Source organism: Schistocerca americana, chromosome 6, assembly GCF_021461395.2.
Source record: "Schistocerca americana isolate TAMUIC-IGC-003095 chromosome 6, iqSchAmer2.1, whole genome shotgun sequence".
Taxonomy (NCBI): Eukaryota; Metazoa; Arthropoda; class Insecta; order Orthoptera; family Acrididae; genus Schistocerca; species Schistocerca americana.
In genome coordinates, this window is record NC_060124.1 from 97,894,612 (window position 1) to 97,921,207 (window position 26,596).

Consider the following 26,596-nt stretch of genomic DNA (forward strand, 5'->3'; position numbering starts at 1 on the left):
GAAGCATTGCTAAACAAATCCACAGCACAAAGCCAGAGTTCATCTCAGCAATCGATTCTGCAAAATTGTACTAATCAGGCGTTCCATATTTAACCATGTGATTGAATGGTCGCTACACGTTCGTACAACTATCCTAGCTCTAATAAGCTGTTGTTCTAAAATCGGAGGGCTGATGAAACAGCATCGCTCAAAAAGATTATACCTTAAATTTTTAACGGGGCTTAAGAGTTGTTTTCCAGAACTTCGGCTGTCCGGAAGAACAATTTGTTAATAATCCACGAGTTAATATGTCACAGATTGCAGTGGAATATTCCATTTCGGTTTAATTGCAAACAGCAGCGCTCGAGGTATGAAATATTCTAGTCGACTGTATCAGAATTTCACACACGCCGTTCGTTTTAATCTGAGCGCCGGAAACAGGAAAAAGGAACAACTTCAATTTCTAGTCCATTAGCAAATAATACACGTTTTTTCCTTTCTTGTGCATGAAGGGAATTGAGATGCGACTCGTTTGTTCGACGCTCTCACGTCTATCTCGTATGTCTCCTCATTCAATAATTCAACGTTGCAAATGCGAAATCCAATTGCAGCAGTTCCTGTATTTTACAACTGTATAGGAATATCAGAAAATTGACGAAAAGGAATTATTTTCAATTATTCAGTCAAATGCAAAAACGACACAAATATAATCATGGATTGGTGTTGGTTCCTCATGTTCGTTCACTATGAACTACACTCAAGTTTAAAATGCAAGTAACCACGCGAGTGTTTAACATTTCATGTGAGGTAATAGCCGTCCCTTGTTATTGGTGGTGACTTAAAATAGACGACGAAATAATTTTTCTAATGCCCCTTTCTTCTTATACCGAAAGCATGTCGACAAGAACAAATGTGTAAAGTTAGCCACAAGGTTCAAATAAAAGAAAGAGAGTCAAATTTCTTCTCGTTCATCAGCGTCATCGAAATCTGCATCCCAATTGTACTCTATATGTCACTGTTTCGGTGCTCCTTGGAGATTCCTGAACTCTGCAGCCAGCCAGGTAATCTCAAAAATGCGAGAAATGATAACGGTCTATATCAAAGACAACGCCTAAAGCCGATAACAAGTTCGAGATATGACAAACATTCTAGTGTCACTAACATAATGTTATGTTAATAGAAACCATCACAACTGTATTTCAGGTACGTTCATTGCGTCACAACCGGTTTTGTTCAATAAACATCATCAGATGACACAGATAATTCGTCAAAAGCCTTATTAAGTATCGCAGAATTTGCCGATATCATAACTCAAGAAACCAATCGTCGTGTGTAACGTTAAGGCATATTTTGTAAAACGGTGGATACACAAACAATTCACGGACGACCTTGCTCAAGTACAAAGTGTGCTGTAAATGATAGATAGTCTGGACAGGGCAGTTCAGCGAAAGAGCTGAATACTTAAACATTCTTCTAATAAAATGCCAAGATTTACATAAAGCATTTCGCTAATCCATATCCTTATTTACAGTGGTGTATAAAAGCTTAAAACCGTCATTTATTAAGTTTGCAACGGTACTTTCGCGTTCTCGTCAATAGGGTACCAGAACGTTTAAGTTCTACCACCGTAAAGACGGAAGATCCGCGATTCGGAATGTCAGAACTGTGCAGTAAGTAGCAGTCGGAACACCACCACTAAATTACGCAGCACTAACACTCCAAACCATGGACTCTCGGAGAGAGATTTTAACCGTGTTCAACCCAACAGTAAAGTATCGAATTATTTTTCTCCGAATCATACAGTTTTGCGGAAAAGCAGTGAGAATAATTACTTTAGGAAACCTTTAATCAGACAAAGCCTGTTATAACAATAAAATGTTTCGATTAATAAAACGGCCGCCAGCCCAAATCAGGCACAGTGCCTACACATAAAGATGAAGTCAATTTTCGACACTGAATAAATAACTACTTCCATTTACTACGATCACTTGGCAATAAATATTATTAATCCCACTTTCTGTTACTTATGGAATTTATCACTATACTTCAGTAATTATTTAAAGCAGACACACATATGTTTCAACAAGGATACAAAGAAATATTAAACTTACAGCTATCATTCATATGACCAAAACTATTATTCAACATGACTAAATTTCATTTCTTTAGGACTGTTATTTGTTAACGTTTTACCAACACCAATATTTGCCTGGGTTTCTTTGACATGGAGAAGCAACACCAACAATTACTGTTAAGTTCGTTGCAGTTAAACAATTATGTTACTTTACTTTCACAATTACTATAGAAAACTTATCCTCATGGCCACGCAAAGCGGTGGCCCTTAAACTAATACGTGCAAACTTTAGTATTTAATAATGATTTTAAGAATTCACTACCAAAACAGTACTCTAGCCAGTAATTTACTATTATTCGAGCTTCAATAAACATCAGGATACTCAGAATAAATTCGTTTAGGTAAGGACCCTAGTAAGGTAAATGACATAGGAAAATCACGGTTAAACACAAAGGTACCTTTAACACTTACATTCCACTAATTGAAGATGGATGGTTCATACTGTGATACACTTCTAAATAAATTACTTTGCCTGTTACTGAAATACGGTGGCGTGAGGCGGTGCTGCGTCGTAACATTGCGCAGGTACGGATCTTGATGTACATAGCTCTGTCTTCCTCTTGGTGGCGACGATAAAACTACAAATTTCTGAGCTATTAATTTATTGCCGTACTGCGCCAATCATGCACAACACGTCTGAGGCCAAAAACCCAGTCTTGCAGGTAAATTCGGGGCATCTAGTGCTTGACCAACGTAATTCGTGTTCACCACTTGCAGTGCAGCTACCGACTATATAAGCCACTTGCGCGCCAATTCTCACTCGCGCGTCCCACCACCTTCTCCATTCCACCACAGAACCGAGTTCCGTTCAACCTATGATCCCTACACCTTTTCAATTTACACTTCTGCTTTCAAAAAACCCAAGTATGAACCATCTACAATTGTATGACCGCATATACATACAAAATTGACATAATTAATTACAGTTGTACTTGAAATATTACATAATTACTTACAAAATATGTTTTAATACATTTATTCCACCTGCGTCAAACAGGTTATTTTAAACAGATAAACTACTCTCAACAAAAGCTTACTCTCGTTATAGTATTTGCTTCATTTTTCAAAATTATTATGGAACAAAATTTTTAAAATATACATAGTAATGGCAGTATTATATTTACAATAGCATTACAAATTCTGTGCCAATTTAATGTATTTAGTTCCACAAATAGCTATTCTTCATTGATCCTTCCTCCTGAGTCAAGATATAAAACGGATTTTAAACGTAATTATAAGGACGTCCCTATTGCCCCTGAACTAACACAAGGCTGGACTGGATATGACTAAAATACCATGAAGTTTGGAGGTAGGACCCTCCAGCTGACGCTTTGTGGGGTTTCAGTAATTTACCTTCAGAAGCTTGTTTATGATGGCTGTCTACGCAAATGCGTGTCTAGATTTTCGTGTACGTGTCGAATGTAAGGCGTTTAAACTCTGAACGTGAGGGGTTGGCGAGGTAGTGGGAGAAGTTCATAGTGACAAAAATTTCCGCGGATCGTGTGCACCACGTTTTCCTGACATAACACTGAATGGAAAACAAATGTGTCAGCCCACAGACGAGAGAGCGCTAAAGACAGTCGACAACGTAAGGTGAAAGTGCGCTGAGTAGAAGCGGGTCCATCTCCTAAGATTTGTCGAATTTTGTCAATGTGGTTTCGCAGACTACCGAAAAGTGCCAAATCATACAGGATACACATGTTTATGTGATGGGAGCAGCCTGTCGATTTAATGGAAATAAATTTCTTCTTACGGCAGTATCGATGATTATTTATTTCACGGTAACAGGTTTCGACAGAAGCTTGCCGTCATCATCTGATCTTCGGAAATTTGAAGAGCATACATATCAGCCACATAGCGGGAACACCCTAACTCGTAATCCAGCGTAACCACATTGGTTTCACAGTAACAAGAAGAAGAAAATGTAAAATAAACATTGCGTCCAATGTGTTTACTGAAGTGGCTGGCATAGAGTCGTAAACCGACAACATAATGGCATTTTGGGTTCCTGTCTTTATTTAAACGCTGGGCGTTGCGTTTCTGAACCTGGCAGCATAGGCGTCTAGAGAAAGTGTGTGATGTGGGTAACGGGATGTGGACGACCTTTCCATAGTGTGACATGTTTGCGGTGGCGTTGGATTGAATTGTGTTGAAATTTGGTGAGGATGCTCTATCATTAACCCACACTGCACTTCACCTGAACGTCTAAAGAGTCGACTGATGCTTTTTTTGTGTAGACATTTTGCTTTGCATCATTACATGGGGAACTTTCAGGCACGTTCGAGTCAATTTTCGAAATTCCTAGTACATTGAAGTAAAATGTCGGTGTTTCGAGAAAGTGGCTCCTTAATTTTGATCCGCAGTGGAATTTCCGCGCGATATTCCACTTTATCAATGGGCTGTGGCATTTTTGTCAGCATCCCCTGTCTCTGTGCTGCGAAACTGTGGCGCTGACTTTTAAATGCGTACGAAGCTGCAACGTCTACTATAACGACTCCCCTATATCGACCGTTCACACACCCATTACATTCCCTCTGATGAAGGATAAATCTAGAGAGTATGAAGAGAAAAGCAGCTTAGCGGAGAGTTTGTCACAACTGAGCAATAAATCAATATTAATTTGAAACTTCTTGGCTGATTAAAACTGTGTGCCGGACCGAGACTCGAACTCGGGACCTTTGCCTTTCGCGGGCAAGTGCTCTACCAACTGAATACCCAAGCACGACTCGCGCCCCGTCCTCACATTCTGGAACATTAATTTGTTCTAAAATTGTTCTACAAAAAATTATTACCCTTCCGCGAAATAGTCGGTTGCTCGTGGAAAGAAATACCAGGCCAGGTCTACGTATACGTTAAGAGCAGGGCGACGATGCACCGACCGCGAAAGTACGTCGAAACGCCATTACCGCTGTGCCAGAAATGCAATTAATGGTGTAATACGCCACCCATAGTTTTGCATAAATTTCTGACTGTCGTAACGCAGCTAATTTTCCGCTATTTTAAAGAAAATCGTTGTTAACTGAACATCTAATGTTAGATAGGGAAGTACGTGCAGCGTTGCGTGTAATACTAAATAGTATATTTGAAGTAGAGCATTTGTCAGCGAAATGCTAGATCCCTAGTTCGAGTCTCGGTCTGGCACGCAGTTTTAATAGTATTTGAAATGCATTCCCTTTTATTTACTGGATCCCATTGGAAATCCCGGAACAACTAATATAATTTACCCTCACTGCTGTTTCTGTGAGTCACTTTAAATATACATCTACATCTACATTTATACTCCGCAAGCCACCTGACGGTGTGTGGCGGAGAGTATCTTCAGTACCTCTATCGGTTCTCTCTTCTATTCCAGTCTCGTATTGTTCGTGGAAAGAAAGACTGTCGGCACGCCTCTGTGTGGGCTCTAATCTCTGATTTTATCCTCATGGTCTCTTCGCGAGATATACGTAGGAGGGAGCAATATACTGCTTGATTCCTCGATGAAGGTATATTCTCGAAACTTCAACAAAAGCCGGTACCGAGCTACTGAGCGTCTCTCTTGCAGAGTCTTCAAAAAATGGTTCAAATGGCTCTGAGCACTATGGGACTCAACTGCTGAGGTCATTAGTCCCCTAGAACTTAGAACTAGTTAAACCTAACTAACCTAATGACATCACAAACATCCATGCCCGAGGCAGGATTCGAACCTTCGACCGTAGCGGTCTTGCGGTTCCAGACTGCAGCGCCTAGAACCGCATGGCCACTTCGGCCGGCGCAGAGTCTTCCACTGGAGTCTATCTATCATATCCGCAACGCATTCGTGTTTACTAAATGATCCTGCAACGAAGCACGCTGGTCGCCTTTGGATCTTCTTTATCTCTTCTATGAACCCTACCTGGTACGGATCCCACACCGGTGAGCAGTATTCAAGCACTGGGTGAACAAGTGTACTGTAACCTACTTCCTTTGTTTTCAGACTACATTTCATTAGGATTCTTCCACTGAATCTCAGTGTGGCATCTGCTTTACCGACGATTAATTTTATATGGTCATTCCATTTTAGATCACTCCTAATGCCTACTCCCAGTTAATTTATGGAATTAACTGCTTCCAGTTGCTACATTGTAGCTAAATGATAAAGTACCTTTCTTTCTATGTATTACATGAATGATACAGCTATTTTATTTCCCATCCCTATTCATCTGTGCATCTGAGTCATAATGATTGTCAATGAGACGTTAATCTCGCGTAGGCTCATAACCAATGAGGGGACACACAAAGTACAGTGGCTCTCTCAGTACACTCGTCACACACATACATACATTACACACACATGTGTCACCCCCTCTTCCCCCCCCTCCTAACCCCCCCCCCCCCACACACACACACAGAGAGAGAGAGAGAGAGAGAGAGAGACATAGAAACACGCACATAAACAAACCTCTCTTCATTTTGGGTGGCACAATGGACATTTTCCTAGATATTAAATAAAAAATTTAGAGTACAATTCCTGTAGTTTCAGTTGTCCGCTACCCCTCTCACCCTTCAGCGCCATTTCCAATCAAATGCCAGAGCTAGATATCCCCAGCCATCTATTTAAAATTGGGGGCACCTCTACCGAACTTTGAGATCTTGTGATATTAACCTGAAAAGAATCGTGGGTCTCTAATGGGCCGAAACTAAATTGCCCACTTCACTCCACAGATGAGAGAAGGAAAAATTAAAAAGACAAATAAAAATCACAGAGTATTTTATTCGTAATGTAAAATGATGAACCACTGACAAGTATGGTTCCTCTTGTCGTTCCAGTTGTTTTCAGTTAATATTGGGCCCTAGACCGATTGTAGTAAACCAAGTAGGCTTGGGAACAGAAGTGGTATGGCTAATATGGAGTCTAGAGTTAATATTATAATAACAAAAGGAAAGTAAACACGTGCCATGAAAGAGAAGTAGATAATAGGGAACCACGTACATTCAGAGAAATAGACTTAGGTTAAACGTAAATTGTTCGTTAATTATTCCGTGTGGGACCGTGAATGAATGTGTATGCTATATTACAGATCTTTAGTGAGTAGCTGAAATATCACCCTGGTGAAGATCCCTGTGCTTTCTGACCGATAGTTTCGGTCGTTCGCATAGACACGTAAGGCAATTGGCATCTCAATATGCCAACGAGCATCTTAAGTGTTCACTAATTAGTGCAAAGGACTAGGGCGCGAGAGATTTCGCGTATCAGCAATGGATGAGGTTAGACAGGTGATAATACAATTTCCTGCGTGTGTAGCTTGGTCCCCCATTCCTATGACCCTCTAGCACACCAGTTTCCATCTATTTTGTGTAGCTGTTTAAAAGTAATATTATACCTCACCACTGATCTTCCTTTTAGCTTCTTATTCCTCCGAATGTATCAGTGAGTTTCTTCTGCCACTGCAGTTTGTCGAATTTAAGCGGGGAATCTGAAAATACCGCCATACAGGTTTTCCATTGGTTCACAGCAGTTACGTCTTTACTTTATCTGTATTCCCTGTCGTATCAGGCAACAATGCCGCAGTGCGTATATAGCCGAGTAAACTGCATGCTGCTCTTTAATTTCAAGAGATCTGCTCATACTAAAGGCAGCTGTAAGGGGACAGTGACAGAATACGATATTAAGGCAATATCTTTCTCCAGATGGCAGCTATCAGTGAAAAAACATAGACAAGTGAAGAAATTGTGGTTTACTTGCGCGAAACAGGTGTCGTTCACCAAAGTAGGCGTCGTAATATCCTGGTGAGTCTCTCTACGTCCACCTTTATACAAGATGGTAGCGGGACCTCGACTGCTCAGTGCAAAATGTCGAATCAAAACACCTTCAGCAATCTAAACTTCCAGGTTTTTTTATTTTAGGAGTCACTTTTACCGCTACATTAGGTTATCTTGAGGTCCCTTGACCGACATCTAGAAGACTCCCACCTCTTATACACACGAAATAGTTGCCAAGTGACGGACAGCCAATGATAACCGAAGGGAACGCTGTGTTAACAAGAAATTTATCGATTACATCGCTGAATGCCTGGCTTATATTCTTACTGAACCAGAGGTGCGGTTCTTCGTAGACACTGGTCAGGGGCCTGAATAAGGCGTACTGTAATCCTGAAACATGTTCTCAAATAAAATAACCGCTGGAAAATTAAACAGCTTAATGTGTTTTGACTGGACATTTTGTATCCTTATGAAGTCTACTTGCTATGGCGGCAGAAAAACTGATTTATCATTTTACAATGATTTACATTATACAACGGGCAAAAATAAATTGCTGTCAGTGGAATTCGGCATTGTAGAAATGCTCAGTGAAGTATTATTTTATAGAACATTTTTCTAAATTAGCGGCCGCCTCTCGAAGTGGAAGGAGGTTTGCTCGGCAGTTTTTAACCGCTGAATGGCGGAAGCAGGGACACTACCAGCCCGCTAATGCACCCAGCCGTTCCGCTAAGTGTCAATTAGTGACGTCACTGGCGCTACTGGCTGCACCGCACTTCCTCGTGAAGCTACTGCCAGCCCTGTCGCTGCAGGAACAGCTGTGGAGCGAAGCGAACGCACACCGCCTATGCCATTCGTACCACAAGATCTTGTAAGGAACTGCAAACACAGATATTAAGGACTGAATAATCTGTCAGCTCAATCATCTTCAGTTTATGTAAGTTGAAGGTGGAGTGGGAGAAAGAAAAAGAAGAGGAAGGGACTATTGATATCAGCTGTATCGGGACTTTTTTGCGGAATCAGCGGCGACGAGTGAAAATGTGTGCTGGACCAGGCTTCGGACCCAGGATCTCCGCTTACTGGCCAACCGCTGTGGCCGAGTGGTTCTAGGCGCTTCAGTCCGGAACCGCGCTGCTGCTACGGTCGCAGGTTCGAATCCTGCCTCGGGCATGGATGTGTGTAATGTCCTTAGGTTAGTTAGGTTTAAGTAGTTCTAAGTCTAGGGGACTGATGACCTCAGATGTTAAGTCCCATAGTGCTCAGAGCTATTTGAAACATTTGAACCATCCGCTTACTAGGAAATTGCGTTAACCAGTGTGCTACCCAAACAGTGTTGGTCGCATCTGCTCAGACTATCTCGGCAGGCCTCTCGACTGATCCATATTCCCACTCGGCACCACCTATCTGCAGTCGCTGTCTCTGTCCACTTTGAGATACCCACAGGAGGTCGGACGTAACTGAGCATCCGCACTGAAGGTGTCGGATTCAATGCCCATCGGTTTGCTGGTACTTACTACGTTTCGGGATATCAGGAGACAAAACTGGTTAAATGCGCATAATACAGTACGTATTTCGTTTGTTCTGCAGAGAGATCATATAATTATATGCTACAAAACAGTGCAGTTCTGAAATAGTTACGTTGACAATGACGTACACTATCGGACGAAAAGCATCTGGACAGCGGTATATCGTGGAGAACTGAACAGCAGATATCGCGAAAGACGGACCTGCTATTATAAAAGAACGCGTGAAGTACTGCGTTGTCAGCAGAGAAGCAGTAACAGCAAAATGTGGCGTTCAGCAGAGTGCAGTGATTTCGAACGTGGACTAGTTACTGAGTGCCACTTGAGTTAAAAGATAAACCAGAAACTTTTCAACTTTTCCAAAGCTTCCCAAGTGGACTCTCTGTGATGCGATTGTGACGTGGAAACGCGAAGGAACAACCAGAGTTAAACCAACACGTTCCTAAAACACAAGCAGTTCACGTGGCACAAGATGGCAGGTATGGGGTTGAATGGTCCAGCAGCTTCTCGTAAACCACACGTTTCTGTAGCGACGCTTCAGGTGGCTTAAAGGGTGACGGCACTGAACAGTGGATGACTGAAAACGAGTTAATTGGAGCGATGAATCACGCTGTTTACTTTGAGAGCCCGATGTAGGCGATTGGGTTTGGTGAATGCGTAAAGAATGCTACCTACCGTCGTGTGTAAAGCCAAGAGTGAAATACGAGGAAGGTGTTTTTATGGCATTGGCATGTTTATCGTGGTTGGCATGTGGTTTCATTACGAACTCGAGGAAACGCTAAATGCGGAACATTTTACAGCAGTGTGCACTGCGTATAGTAGCACGAAAATTCGGAAACGATGATTGTACCAGCGTGACAATAAGGTAATGCTTTATGGGTAATGATGTTCCTGAAACAGATTAGAGTGCCCCAACCTGAACACAACGCAATACCTTTGAGATGAGTTACAACGTCGATTTCGCTCCAGACGCCAGCGTTCAACATTACGCCCTACTATGGTTTCGGCTCTTGAGGAACACACAGCTGTCACTGCTACACAGACCGCGTCGTTCCATCTTGACTTAGGTTTTCCGTGATTTCCCTAAATCGCTCTAGGCAAATGCCGGGATGGTTCCTCTGAAAGGAAACGGCCGACTTCCTTCCATGTCCTTCCCTAATTCGATGACCTCGCTGTTTGGTCTCTTCCCCCAAACAACCCTACCCTCCTACACAGACATTCACACACCTCATTGAAAGTTTCCACACATAGCCAGCATAAAGACACAGGTCGGACTGAACACCTATTAATATCCACCAACAGGTGTCCGGGTCTTGATGAAAGAGGGCTTCTATGTCAGAAAGATTCTGCTCGAACACCTCTCCACATACTTATTTCTGCTAGTACATGTTCGAGTGTTGATAAGCAGGATTTTATTGTTTATTTTATCGGATGTGTCTCGTTTAATATTAATTGTCTGAAGTTTCCAAAGAATTTTGCCGTCTCAGTTACAGTCTGCTAATAATTCAGCACCGAACACACCTTCTAACCCGCTTAATATTGATGAGATCTGGTTTTCTATAGTGGACTAGATCACGTTTAGTAATGTAAAGTCCGAAAATGAAACGAAGATTGCTATCTTCTATATCAGTATTTACTGTCATCGCACTCTTTATGTAGTCCTGAGTCGTTAATTATTGGAGGTATTACATGATTGGTGTTTAAACTATGTTTTGTATGAATGAATTGAGAGGAACTTTATTCGACTTGGATATGAGGGAATCAATTAAGACCTTACTTTTAGTACTGGAATGAAAATGAAATCTTACATACATTCTAGGTGTAGATGACTTACATGGGCCTCCTTCTACGAGTGGATGGCGCATCCGGTTTCAACAATTCATGGCACTCCAACAGATTTTTCCTTAGTGGAGGGTCTCGTACGGGGTCCACTCCACCTGGTGACGCCAACTGAGGAGTTAGTTGAATGAGATGTAGCCAAGGTCTGTTCAACCGAGAAGGCGCTATGCTGATACCATGCGACTTCATACCGCACCCGGGCGACCCCATAAGGTAGGAGACGACACAGAGTCTAGTCGTCTTCCTACTGTTACGCAGCTTAAATGTACCATAGACTAATGTAGAAATTTTCTCAAAGTCCTGTTCAACCACCACAAGCCCAGAGCAAGTAAGTCCAGCGCCCTGTGTCCCAATCAAAACCACGAACAGGATCAAAGAAGACATTGCGGAAAACAGAACAAACCAGGAAGAGATTGCCTCACAAGCGAAAGAAGCTTGAGCTGAAAACTCAGCAACAGGACTTGACTGAGTAGAAGTCATCCCGACATTGTAACATCTCAGCTTGATTTCGTACGAGAGAGTAAAAGTTTCACAAGAGTATCTACAAGCCTGCTGATATGGCAGAAAAGCAACAAGCTGAAGGCCTGAAACCCATTCTTTCGAAGTGGAGAGTGGTGAAGACCCCTGATCAGCTCAGAAAAAAAGGCCACATCAGCTCAGAACGTAGCAGCTTCATACCGGCTACAGGCATTAGAGCATTGTGGGTGTTTCAGCCTTTATGTTGCAGTATAGTAGGTTTGATACGCTACCACCTTTCACCAAAATGACTTCGGCCTCTGAGACTGTTACCTGCCTGGTCTATCTGACTCTGTCACTGCAAGCTGCCGCCCTCGCCGCCACTGACGAGAACACTCGAAGACCTGTGCTTATGGTTCGCACAGCCTGACTGGTGGTGCTACACCCAATATAGAGCTGTCGCAGTATTTGAGAGTTGTGCTAGCCGCTGCTGATCCTGAATGGTACCTGTAGCCTGTCATCCATATCCTCAGCATTCCTTGGTACAAGGATTAGACTGTGTACCATGCAGAGCTGCTGAGGCGTTACCTCGGTAAAATCTCTTCGACTTTGTTCAGAGTGCTCTTATCATTCACCGACTCTAATAGGGTCCGTCTCGCCTGTCGTACGGGCTACGTCGTTGCTTCTGAAGCCTGCCACCCACATGATGCCGTGATTATGTGAGCCAAGCGGAGAGGGCGACGCCAGCTGGATTTCACTGAGACAGAACCAGGAAATTCTGAGGCCGCGACGCTGCAGTAGAGCCAGAATTGATCTCCTGACATGTTACTGTTCACAAGCCCACTGATAATAAAGGAATCAGTGCAGGGGCAAGGGAGGAAAATAAAGTAAAAGGCATTGTTTCCCAATCAGTCCTTGATGGTCCTAATCTTTTTTCAGGTGATTTTTGAATTTTTGCTTGATAAAGGATGATAAAATTAGTCATATTACTGGATGGCTTACCTTGGCAGTTGTTCACAGTGGAAGCATGAGAGTATTGGTTGCCTTTAAGTTTTTATAACCATGGCGTCATAACTTACCGTACTTATAATGTTGTAGAAATTTTTTAAAAAGCATTTTCCTGCATCTTATTTTTATTGTACGACGCGTTTTGTATAAACGTTTCATGGACGTCGCAATGCAGATCAAAAGGAGGCTATTTATCGGCGGATAGAGGATCGGGTGTTCATGAGTCTGGAAAACTTGTTAGTGATTTGGTTGTAAACAGTCATTAATAAAGAGCCTCGGATGCTCTCCATGTGAGGTACCCCTGTGGATCTCTGTGATGTTGCGGGGTCGGTATGTCGAACCCAGGACTCCAGATGGCTGAGCTGAAGCCGTGTCTCACCATGCCGTATTTCGTCAGGAGGCCGAGCAAGTTCAAGAACATCGAGGGGCAGTGCAGAGTAATACAGCAGTATTTGGTAACATTTCTTTATTTAGCTAATTCACAGAACGCGATGGTGAAGCTTATTGTTGGCGTGCCGCCTGCCGATGTCCCGTGAGTCCAGCCGGCTCAGCAGACTCCTGGTATGCCGACGGCGCTGCTGTCGTCATCAAGGCCGCCCGCCGATGGAAGTCGGTCGCCGCGGTCCCGGTCGCCGTCGTTGCATTACGACTTGTGCCGCGCTGCTGCCCACAATTCTGGAGTCTGCAGCTCGTGGTCGTGCGGTAGCGTTCTCGCTTCCCGCACCCGGGTTCGGTTCCCGGCGGGGTCAGGGATTTCCTCTGCCTCGTGATGACTGGGTGTTGTGTGATGTCCTTAGGTTAGTTAGGTTTAAGTAGTTCTAAGTTCTAGGGGACTGATGACCATAGATGTTAAGTACCATAGTGCTCAGAGCTATTTGAACCATTTGAACCACAATTCTGGAGACTCCTGCTGTCCCTGGTCCTCGCTCCCCTCCACCCCATTTGGCCTGCTCTGTCCGACCATGGGACGAAGGTGGATGTACTGGTCACCCTTGGCTCTCAGGCTGCTGCTGCTCCCAGGACAGGACGGGACTCGAATTCGCGCCCTCCTGGACGCTGTGCCGCAACTTGCTGCTAGTGGTGCTTGCCGGATGGCAACACCCGCTGTCATCTCTGGCGCTGTCGCAGGGCTGCTGCGCCTCCTACAGCATACGCCTCGTCCGGACCCCGGTACGCCAGGTGGGAAGAGAACGTGGCCCGTAGACTCAAGTGGAACTGAGCCTCTCCCGTACCCGCTGCACACCACAGTCACTGCCTTCTTTCAGGCACACCGTGCAATCGCCTAGTTCCAGGCTGTCATTCCGTCCCACCCCGGGTATGTGTCCCCAGAGGCGGAATATACACTCCTGGAAATGGAAAAAAGAACACATTGACACCGGTGTGTCAGACCCACCATACTTGCTCCGGACACTGCGAGAGGGCTGTACAAGCAATGATCACACGCACGGCACAGCGGACACACCAGGAACCGCGGTGTTGGCCGTCGAATGGCGCTAGCTGCGCAGCATTTGTGCACCGCCGCCGTCAGTGTCAGCCAGTTTGCCGTGGCATACGGAGCTCCATCGCAGTCTTTAACACTGGTAGCATGCCGCGACAGCGTGGACGTGAACCGTATGTGCAGTTGACGGACTTTGAGCGAGGGCGTATAGTGGGCATGCGGGAGGCCGGGTGGACGTACCGCCGAATTGCTCAACACGTGGGGCGTGAGGTCTCCACAGTACATCGATGTTGTCGCCAATGGTCGGCGGAAGGTGCACGTGCCCGTCGACCTGGGACCGGACCGCAGCGACGCACGGATGCACGCCAAGACCGTAGGATCCTACGCAGTGCCGTAGGGGACCGCACCGCCACTTCCCAGCAAATTAGAGACACTGTTGCTCCTGGGGTATCGGCGAGGACCATTCGCAACCGTCTCCATGAAGCTGGGCTACGGTCCCGCACATCGTTAGGCCGTCTTCCGCTCACGCCCCAACATCGTGCAGCCCGCCTCCAGTGGTGTCGCGACAGGCGTGAATGGAGGGACGAATGGAGACGTGTCGTCTTCAGCGATGAGAGTCGCTTCTGCCTTGGTGCCAATGATGGTCGTATGCGTGTTTGGCGCCGTGCAGGTGAGCGCCACAATCAGGACTGCATACGACCGAGGCACACAGGGCCAACACCCGGCATCATGGTGTGGGGAGCGATCTCCTACACTGGCCGTACACCACTGGTGATCGTCGAGGGGACACTGAATAGTGCACGGTACATCCAAACCGTCATCGAACCCATCGTTCTACCATTCCTAGACCGGCAAGGGAACTTGCTGTTCCAACAGGACAATGCACGTCCGCATGTATCCCGTGCCACCCAACGTGCTCTAGAAGGTGTAAGTCAACTACCCTGGCCAGCAAGATCTCCGGATCTGTCCCCCATTGAGCATGTTTGGGACTGGATGAAGCGTCGTCTCACGCGGTCTGCACGTCCAGCACGAACGCTGGTCCAACTGAGGCGCCAGGTGGAAATGGCATGGCAAGCCGTTCCACAGGACTACATCCAGCATCTCTACGATCGTCTCCATGGGAGAATAGCAGCCTGCATTGCTGCGAAAGGTGGATATACACTGTACTAGTGCCGACATTGTGCATGCTCTGTTGCCTGTGTCTATGTGCCTGTGGTTCTGTCAGTGTGATCATGTGATGTATCTGACCCCAGGAATGTGTCAATAAAGTTTCCCCTTCCTGGGACAATGAATTCACGGTGTTCTTATTTCAATTTCCAGGAGTGTAGCCCAGTCAAGTAGAAAGAAAGTACAAGTCTATGCAGAATACTTACAAGATTGCTGCTAATCTGCCCCTATACGTGTAGATCAGTACAGGTCTGTCCCAGTTCTCGACTGACCTGGCACACTCTGTTAAGCTAAAATGGCCCGTCTATTTATCTTTGTTTCTCCCTCGCTTCTGATGTAGTGTCAGAGAGACACGGAAATTATGGCAGGGATAAATTCTCACACGTCAGCCATTAGAATTCACCAGTCTTGGCACTGGCCTCTTGCCCCGCCTCATACATCACAATAACTTAAACCAATGCTCCAGTTTCCTGCCTCATTGTTGCTCCACTGAAAACAAATCCTACTTGCAATACCGCCATCACAGCTCCGCGCCCACGAGTACCATGTTTACCTTGCCTGGCATGCTGGCTATCGTCTGTTACCACACTGTGCCAATAGCCCCAGATTTCATCGCCCAACCGCGCCTTCATTGAATTTTGATAAAATTTCCCTTCCCCTCAACTAGAACTGACACTAGCGCAGCAGTCAGTCGCGGCCCATGATCTGCGCAGGCACAACACTGGGTCGTGTTGTAGTGTAGTTGGTGATTTTCGACCGCAGAACTGAGTAAACAAACTGAAGCTATAATGAATAAATTCTTGTTCCGCTAATGTTGCATCATCAGTGCCCATTGCGCCGACTTACCCACTCAACGACACTCTTCACTCCGTCATCCAGATAACAGTGGATGTCACATACCGTACATCTACAATACTGGCATTAGAAGTGTGTATGCCAGCCGTCACCGCTGTAGGAGAACCACATCTGAAGCATCACTGTAGTTATAATCTGTACTTACCTCTTGACGCAATGCAGTGACGTGGTTGTACATTTCTCATGAATGAAATTTTCACTCTGTAGCGGAGTGTGCGCTCGTGTGTATCTTCCTGACGTATTAAATCTGTGTGCCGAACCGAGACTCGAACTCGAGACCTTTGCCTTTCGCGCACAAGTGCTCTGCCGCACAGAAGGTAGGCGACGAGGTACTGGCGGAAGTAGCAGTGAGGACGGGTCGTGAGTCGTGCTAGGGCAGCTCATTGTAAAGCTCTTGTTCGCGTAAGGCAAGTAGAATAATCTTCGAAATGGTAGAAACATATATTGCCATTACGAGTAAGACTGTTGCTGCTTAAACGCAGCGAGATACACTACTGGCCATTAAAATTGCTACCACATTAAGAAATGCAGATGATAACGGGTATTCATGGACGAATATATTATACTAGAACTGACATGTGATAACATTTTCACGCAATTTGGGTGCAAAGATCCAGAGAAATCAGTACCCAGAACAACCACCTCTGGCCGTAATAACGACCTTGATAAGCCTGGGCATTGAGTCAAACAGATCTTGGTTGGCGTGTACAGGTACAGCTGCCCAAGCAGCTTAAACACGAGACCATAGTTCATCATGAGTAGTGACTGACGTATTGTGACGAGCCAGTTGCTCGGCCAGCATTGACCAGACGTTTTCAATTAGTGAGAGATCTGCAGAATGTGCTGGCCAGGGCAGCAGTCTAACATTTTCTGTATCCAGAAAGGCCCGTAGAGGACTTGCAACATGCGGTCGTGCGTTATCCTGCTGAAAAGTAGGATTTCGCAGGGATCGAATGAAGGGTAGAGCCACAGGTCGTAACACGTCTGAAAAGTAACGTCCACTGTTCAAAGTGCCGTCAATGCGAACAAGAGGTGACCGAGACGTGTAACCGATGGCACTCCATACTGTGACGCCTGGTGATACGCCAGTATGGCGATGACGAATACACGCTTCAAATGTGCGTTCTCCGCGATGTCGCCAAACACGGATGCGACCATCATGATGCTGTAAACAGAACGTGGATTCATCCGAAAAAGTGTTTTGCCATTCGTGCACCCAGCTTCGTCGTTGAGTACACCATCGCAGGCGCTCCTGTCTGTGATGCAGCGTCAAGTGTAACCACAGCCATGGTCTCCGAGCTGACAGTCCATGCTGCTGCAAACGTCGTCGAACTGTTCGTGCAGATGGTTGTTGTCTTGCAAACGTCCCATCTGTCGAATCCGGGTTCGAGACGTGGCTGCACGATCCGTTAAAGCCATGTGGATAAGATGTCTGTTATCTCGACTGTTAGTGATACGAGGCCGTTGGGATCCAGCATGGCGTTCGGTATTACCCTCCTAAACCCACCGATTCCATATTCTGCTAACAGTCGTTGGATCTCGACCAACCAGTGGTTATCACACTGGACTCGCATTCGGGAGGACGACGGTTCAATCCCGCGTCCGGCCATCCTGATTTAGGTTTTCCGTGATTTCCCTAAATCGCTCCAGGCAAATGCTGGGATGGTTCCTTTGAAAGGGCACGGCCAACTTCCTTCCCCATCCTTCCCTAATCCGATGAGACCGATGACCTCGCAGTTTGGTCTCTTCCCCCCAAACAATCCAATCCAATCCAATCTCGACCAACGCAAGCAGCAGTGTCGCGATATAATAAACCGCAATCGGGATAGGCTACAATCCGACCTTTATCAAAGTCAGAAATGTGATGGTACGCATTTCTCCTCCTTACACGAAGCATCACAACAACGTTTCACCAGGCAACGCCGGTCAACTGCTGTTTGTGTGTGAGAAATCGGTTGGAAACTTTCCTCATGTTAGCACGTTGTAGGTGTCGCCACCGGCGCCAACCTTGTGTGAATGCTCTGAAAAGCTTATCATTTGCATATCACAGCATCTTCTTCCTGTCGGTTAAATTTCGCGTCTGTAGCACGTCATCTTCGTAGTACAGGAATTTTAATGGGCAGTAGTGTATAACGCATGAGCAGGAACATGGGGATCTACGCAAAGAAGTTAAACGTTACAAACTACAGTGCGGCAATTGCAATCAGGATCAAGTGAAAATAAGATTGTGTTCAGTGTGTCCTCTCCTTCTGTCGATCCGTCAGCAGCAAATTTAATAACGCCTTTTTCCAGAAAACAACAGAGGATGTCACTGTGTTCACTAGAGATGTAATAGCTACCGCTGAGTTGAACAATTGGACTAATGAAACATGTTTGGGTACGGATCTCTTACAGTTAATAGGCGAAGCTAAAGTATATGTAATGTATCATCATGTACTTAGCATGGTAGGAACATTCCGGGGGCTAGATGATGATTTACGCTAACTCTAGCGGAAGAAACATAACACGAAATTTTTTACAGAGAAATTGAGTAGTTCAGTGGAAGTTTTTTCGTATTGGGTATGGAAAATCAGTTCAAAAACATTTGAGCTAATGCGAAGAGCAGATGCTGATGCAATTACATTGCGTGAAGCTAAAATAAGGTCCCAGATGTTTTCTTACTCCTCAAATATGTCACGAAGAGTCAGGATGGAAAATCCATCTGACCTATCCGGTGCTATTAGGATCGTCACACTGCTGGAGGAAGTATATCTTGCGACGAAAGGGCATAATAACCATCAGGTCTTCGCTTCTGAAGTTACGTGTTACAAATGTTGATATAGGGCTATCTGCAAAAGCTATGTCGTCACCCAGATGTTTGTCAGTGTGGTCAGGTCGATCATTATGCACAAGACTGCAAGAATAAAACAAAGGTTTAACAGCGTTCACCAAGATGACCTTCGCCTCCAAGCCGGTTTCCTTTGTGATCTATCCCACTGTGTCGCTGTAAGCCGCCAACCTCGCAACCGCTGATGAGAAGACTTCAGGACGTTTACCTATGGCTTGGTGAGGCGAAAAGATATTTGATGACTATACGCCTTTCGAAGTATGTCGCAGGCGTGATGCCCATGATTGGTACCTGCAGGCAATCATCGACATGGCCTGCCTTCCTTCGTACAAGGGCTATGCTGTTGACCACGTCCACACCATTCAGAACTGCCGACATGGTACCTGGGCACAACACTTTCGACGTCATCGAGAGTGCTTTCGTAATTCGATGTCTCCGTTCTGGTCATCCTGGTATGTCTCCGATGCCAGTGTGGTCAGCGACTCGCTGGAGACTGTGCCCGCTGTGGTTTGCTGAGACAACACCAGTAACTTTGGAGGCTACGTTGCAGTACCGCTGCTGGTTTGGGTGCCTCACAGAATGTAACATTTAATGAAAAATTTCTGTTCCTCTAATCCTGTGACACTTGCGCCCAGTGCGCCGACTCGGCTGCTCCACTGCGCTCCACACTCTGCCATCCTGATATGAGTCTCAATTCAGGCCACTGTTGGGCGGTTGTGTGGGTCTCATCACGGAATTAAACTATTTTTAGGTGTTTATAAGTGGTTCTGCAATCTTTCGGACAGTCACTTTTCGATTGGCACGCACAATTTCGTTGACCCTCCTGACATGAGCGTCGTCAGTTGATGTCGAAGGGCGTCTTCAAAGGGGTTCGTATTTAACTTCCACGCGGTCATTTTTAAACTGTGTGACCCATTCATAACACCTTGTACGGCTTAGGCACACATCACCGACGGCTTCCTGCATCATTTGGTGGGTCTCTGTAATGGTTTTCTTAAGTTTCACGAAAATGTAATGCAGACGCATTGCTCCTCTAACTCTGCCATCTCTAAATTTGCCAACCCTGTAACACAACGTTTTATTCATTACAGCAGTGAACAATAATTAACAGGCATACAGCAATGAAAATTCCGGCCGTTACATGCTAAACACAGGCGTGTGCAGGGACGTCAACTGCATTTCACATTCGACATTACATACCTCCTATTTACCAATCCAGTCAGATTCCGTCTCTCTGTTAAGTGACACATCTGTGAAGCAAACTCATCATGTGATGCTGTTAGGTTTGTGTACATTGGTATACTCCATTCGAATATGTGACATGGAAAAGAAGTCTCTGAGAAAGGCGACATACTTCTTTCAGAAACATAAGGGTGGCTTACGATATTTAGAAAAGAGTGTAGGCAATGTTGGGTTCACATTCATTTGCTGGAGTCTTAAGGCAAGTAGCCCCAGTACTAAGAACAGACAAGATGGTGTACTAAGGCAGAAGAATATGTCAGCCTCAAGATTATCTACATAGATTTTTAAGGGAGGTGGCGCGGTTGTGATCAGCCCACTAGTATGTAATGGTGTAAGAGGTGAGTGACCGAAAATCCCATCAGTATGTCCCCTAGCGATTACTGCACTACTACTTGGATCGAGATGTAAGAGGTGCTAAGATGACTGCTGCCCCTGGAGGAAAAACTGACACTGATTTTATCTGGCTTGTACCTGTTGGTTAACTGGCTCTCGATGTGTGGTAGTTGGGTAAGCATGTACCTGTTGGTTAACTGGCTCTCGATGTGTGGTAGTTGGGTAAGCATGTTTGTATTGGGTTTGCTTCTAAATAAATAACACTATGCGAGAACAAAGGGAGGTCCTTCATGTGGGTAGGCATATCTGCACTCCGATTAAATAAAGAATATGCACATTGAGTTGAACAATATATTGTTATGTCATTTTACAAGGACTTGAATTTAATGTGATGAGGTTCTTCCTCTACAGCATAGGCTGTGTCTTTTTCCCAAAAATTTCCAGGGTGTGGAGTGGGGGTGAAATGGAGGAGAGGAGGGGTGACCTAATGGACTCCCCTGCAGGGGAAGAGAGCTTCAGAACTGAACTGGGTATGAGTGTGCCGAATTTAATCTTTTCTTACTACTTGGCTCACCTGCGAACGTAGGTGTGTCACACGTACTGATATAAAGGGTAGCATAGCATTTGTATTCATACATGCAATCAACACTGCATTCTCCTAAAGGTACCTTCACCACAATGTCTCGAAATGAACTTAATTTCTGAGCGCATTTACGATAAAACTGGGCGCAGCATACAGCCATTTGAAATGCTTCAAAAGCGATAAATATTTTACTTTAATTAAATCGAGATTGTAATGGAGAACTGATGCAGCCGACGCCGATTATATGACATACCAGCTGCCTATGTTTTGGGTCGAGTGGAGTTGCTGTTGATGGCAGAGGTCAACTAGAGGATAATAACGTAAAATACATTTAACACGATGCAAAGAAAATTAAAATACAATCTGTCACAGAATCAGGCCAAAAACAATAACAAACTGACCGCTAGCTAATGATAGAAAAATGGCAATAAAATTAACTTCTGCAATGAACCACAGGACAACAGACTAGAAGGCCACGCTCTGAATAATTTAAGGCTACTCACATCAGCATTCAACTAAACACGTACCTTCGACTACTCGCGTCACCACCTCCTCGATAAAGCAAAGCTAGTATCAGCCGCCGACAAGACTAGCTAATGCAAATTTTTGGTACAACTTTCTACACAACGTCACAGACACTGATGGAAAAAGAATCACATAGTCAAGAAGGAGTTGTGCGACATACATGAAAGTTTGTAGGCGTGTTCCTTCATCCTAAAGATGATGTCCATTTAGATTTCGCTCCATCACATGTCCGTGACACTATAGCGCCACTATGAGGATGCAAATCAGGTATGTGTTAAACAGGCGCTGTAGCGGCCTTGAGCGTTAGTTACATTAAATTGAACATGGTGAGTTTGTGTTAGTCAAGAACTCCTTCATTGCGACAAAGATGCTCTTATCAAGACCTCGCTGAGTTTGAAAGAGATCGTGTAGGAGGGTTACAAAAAACTGTAGGTTCCTTCTGCTATATTGAAGAATGACATGGCAGGAATGTAGTCACTGACATGACTGTTGGCAGTGGTGGCCACGAGAATGTATGGTCGCAAGAAGACAGGTTTCTGAACGACCATGTGGCACTATCGAGGGAGAAGACCGTCTTTGTACGGCGCACGACTGCTGCATTGTACTGCATCTGCTGCAATAATTTGAGCAGGAGTTGGCACCACAGTCACACAACGAATTGTTACAAACTGGTTATTTCAAGGACAGCTCCTAAAGAGACGTCCTGTACCTTACATTTCACTGCCTTACATTTCACAGCCTTCCGTAATGCCTTCACAAAAGAAGACGAAGTAAATATTCCAGAACTCGAATCGAGAACAGCTGCCAACATGAGTAACGTAGTGGTAAATATGCTCGGAGTAGTGAAGAAACTCAAATCACATAATACAAGCTAGTCTTCTGGTCCAGACTGTATACCAATTAGGTTCCTTTCGGAGTATGCTGATGCATTAGCTCCTTACTTAACAATCACATACAACCGTTCGCTCGACGAAAGATCCATACCCAAAGACTGGAAAGTTGCACAGATCAGACCAATATTCAAGAAAGGTAGTAGGAGTAATCCACTAAATTACAGGCCCATATCGTTAACGTCGATATGCAGCAGGATTTTAGAACATATATTGTGTTCGAACATTATGAATTACATCGAAAGAATCGGTCTATTGACACACAGCCAACATGGGTTTAGAAAACATCGTCCCTGTGAAACATAAATAGCTCTTTTTTCACATGAAGTGCTGAGTGCTATTGACAAGTGATTTCAGATCGATTCCCCATTCATGGATTTCCGGAAAGCTTTTGACGCTGTACCACACAAGCGGCTCGTGGTAAAATTGCGTGCTTATGGAATATAGTCTCAGTTATGTGAGTGGATTTGCGATTTCCTGTCGGAGAGGTCACAGTTCGTAGTAATCGACGGAAAGTCATCGAGTAAAACAGAAGAGATTTTAGGCGTTCCCCAAGGTAGTGTTATAGGCCCTTCGCTGTTCCTTATCTATATAAACGATTTGGGAGACAATTTGAGCAGCCGTATTCGGTTGTTTGCAGATGACGTTGTCGTTTATCGACTAGTAAAGTCATCAGAAGATCAAAACAAACTGCAAAACGATTTAGAAAAAAATATCTGAATGGTGCGAAAAGTGGCAGTTGACCATAAATAACGAAAAGTGTGAGGTCATCCACACGAGTGCGAAAAGAAACTCGTCAAACTTCGGTTACACGATAAATCAGTCTAATCTAAAAGACGTAAATTCAACTAAATACCTAGGTATTACAATTACGAACAACTTAAATTGGAAAGAACACATAGAAAAAGTCGTGGGGAAGGCTAACCAAAGGCTGCGTTTTATTGGCAGGACACTTAGAAAATGTAACAGACCTACTAAGGAGACTGCCTACACTACGCTTGTCCGTCATCTTTTAGAATACTGCTGCGCTGTGCGAGATCCTTAGCAGGTATGACCTACGGAGTACATCGAAAATGTTGAAAGAAAGGCAACACGTTTTTTTATTATCGCAAAATATGGGAGAGAGTGGCACAGAAGTGATACAGGATTTGCGCTGGAAATCATTAAAAGAAAGGCGTTTTTCGTTGCGACGGAAACTTCTCACGAAATTCCAATCACCAACTTTCTCCTCCGAATGCGAAAATATTTTGTTGACACTGACCTACATAGGGCGGAACGACCACCACGATAAAATAAGGGAAATCAGAGGTCGTACGGAAAGATATAGGTGTTCATTCATTCCGTGCGCTATACGATATTCGAATTGTAGAGAATTGTGAATGTGGTTCGATGAATCCTCTGGCAGGCACTTAAATGTGATTTGCAGAGTATCCATGTCGATGTAGATGCAGATGTAGACTGCAAACCACCGCCCGTCGCCACTTTAGTGGTGTCAAGCGAGATCGCCGGCCGCGGTGATCTCGCGGTTCTAGGCGCGCAGTCCGGAACCGTACGACTGCTACGGTCGCAGGTTCGAATCCTGCCTCGGGCATGGATGTGTGTGATGTCCTTAGGTTAGTTAGGTTTAAGTAGTTCTAAGTTCTAGGGGACTGATGACCACAGCTGTTAAGTTTCATAGTGCTCAGAGTCATTTGAACCATTTGAACCATCAAGCGAGATCCCATGGAGGTGAGGGTGGATATCTGTGTGTTTTCTGACGCCGACATGTTCTACGGTGCTAGTAATGGCTGTGCGCTGGTTAGGAGACAAGCTGAGGGCCTCCAACCATGTCATCTGCGTGCTAGACACACTGACCTACACCTGAAGTTATGGTCTGGGTTGCAATTTCGTATGGCAGTAAGGGCACTCTCGTGGTTGTCCCACATATCCTGACTGCAGAATTGTACGTCGACCAGTTGATTCGATATGTTCGTGAATAGCTTTCCTGCGGTGTGTTCTAGCAGAATAATGCTCACCAACATAGCGCTGTTGTAACCTTTCATGCTCTACAGAGTGTCGACGAGTTGTATTTGCCTGTTGAACCAGCAGATCTGTCTCCAATGAGGCGTATATTGGACATCATTGGACAACAACTTCAGTGTCATCCACAAACAGCGTTAACTCTCCCTGTGCTGATCGACAAAGTGCAACAGGAACACTATCCCATAACCTGACATCCGGCATCTGTACAATACAATGCATTTCTATGCAATCATTCAACATTCTGTCGATTAGACCGGCTGTTAATGTACCACAGTTCCACATTTGCAATGGCTAATCTCGTGCTTTCATTAATCTGTGATCTTTAAATTATAACCACTTAAATACATTATATAGACAAATATATTTCAAAACTTTCATTACTCTACAGTAATTATTTTTGTTATTGCGATTTCTCTCCGTCGGTGTATGAAGCAGCCACTATTACAGGGTGAAATAACAAGACAATCTTCGGTAGAATGGCATAAACAAAACTAGTCACGTTCACATTGTAATAACTAGACCACCACCTGTACAATGCCACGTAGATAATTCATGATATTAAATGCAAATTAATAAGTAAATCAACACGGCTCTAGCTATGAGAGGATATATTCACATGCTCTGCGTGCCACCACAACAAACACATCACACCGTACTGTATCCACGGACCTTGCGTATGTAATATTACTGATCATCCGATACGCACAACGCACAACATGTCAGCTCCGTTGTACACTACGCTGAGGGGACAAAAAGGAGTTTGATAGCGATGCACATGTACAGACGGCCGTAGTATCCCATACAAGAGACATAAAAAGGTGGTGCAGTGACGGAGCTTAATTTGTACTCAGGTGATTAATGTGTAATGATTGCCAGCGTGATTGTGGCCCCAATACGGAAAATGTGAGACTTTGAACGTGGAATGGCTGTTGTAGCCAGGCACATGAGACATTCCATTTAAGAAATTGTTAGGGGATTCTATATTTCGACTACTTTGTGACGAGAATAGCTAATTTCAGGCATTGCTTCGCGTACAATAGACAGTGCTAAGAGAAAAGCAACGTTGCCTTAAATAACCACTGAAATCAATGTGAGACGTACGACGAACATATCCGTTAGAAACGTGCAGCGAAACTTGACAATAATTGGCTATGACAGCAGACGACCAATGCGAGTGCTCTCGCTAACAGCGCGACGTCGCCTGCAGCGGCTCCCCTTGTCTCGTGCCCACATCGATTGGATCCTAAACGACTGGAAAATCGAGGCCTTCTCAGATGAGTCCATATTTCATGGTAAGAGCTGATGGTAGGGTTTGCGTGTGGCGCAGCCTCCGCCAAGCCTTGTACCCAGGTCGTCAACAAGGCACTGCGCAAGCTGGTGGTGGATCCATTATGGTGTGCTGTGTTTACGTAGAATGGACTGACTCCTTTGGTCAAACTGAACTGATCATTGACTGAAAATGATTATGTTCGGCTACGTGGGGACCATTTGCAGCCATTCATGGAATTCATGTTCCGAAACATGTCACTGGGCCATAACTGTTCTCGATTACTTGAAGAACATTCTGGACAGTTCAAGGGACAGATTTGACTATCCAGATCGAGCGACATGAGCCCCATCGAATATTTATAGGACATAATCGAGAGGTCAGTTCGTGCACAAAATCCCGCACCGGCAACACTTTTGCAATTATGGATGGCTAAAGAGGTAGCGTGGTTCAATATTTCTGTAGCGGATTTCCAACGACTTATTCAGTCGATGCCATGTTAAGCTGCAGCACTAATCCGGGTAAAACGAGGCCCTACGTGATATTAGAAGCTATCTCACAACTTTTATCACTTTAGTGAATGTTTCTCCACTCGACCAACCAAAACACTGCTTTCAGCCACTAAGGCAAGCAGTTAGTACTGCCATCGTAATCTGGAGTAAGTCCTTTGCGTCTCCACTGGAATCGCCGTTCTCTCCAATGGGTAAAGATTTGCGACAGCAAATCCCCCCTGGTTTTTTTGTGTACACAGCGTCAGATGATGTCAGTGTTTTTACGGATTTTTATCTGT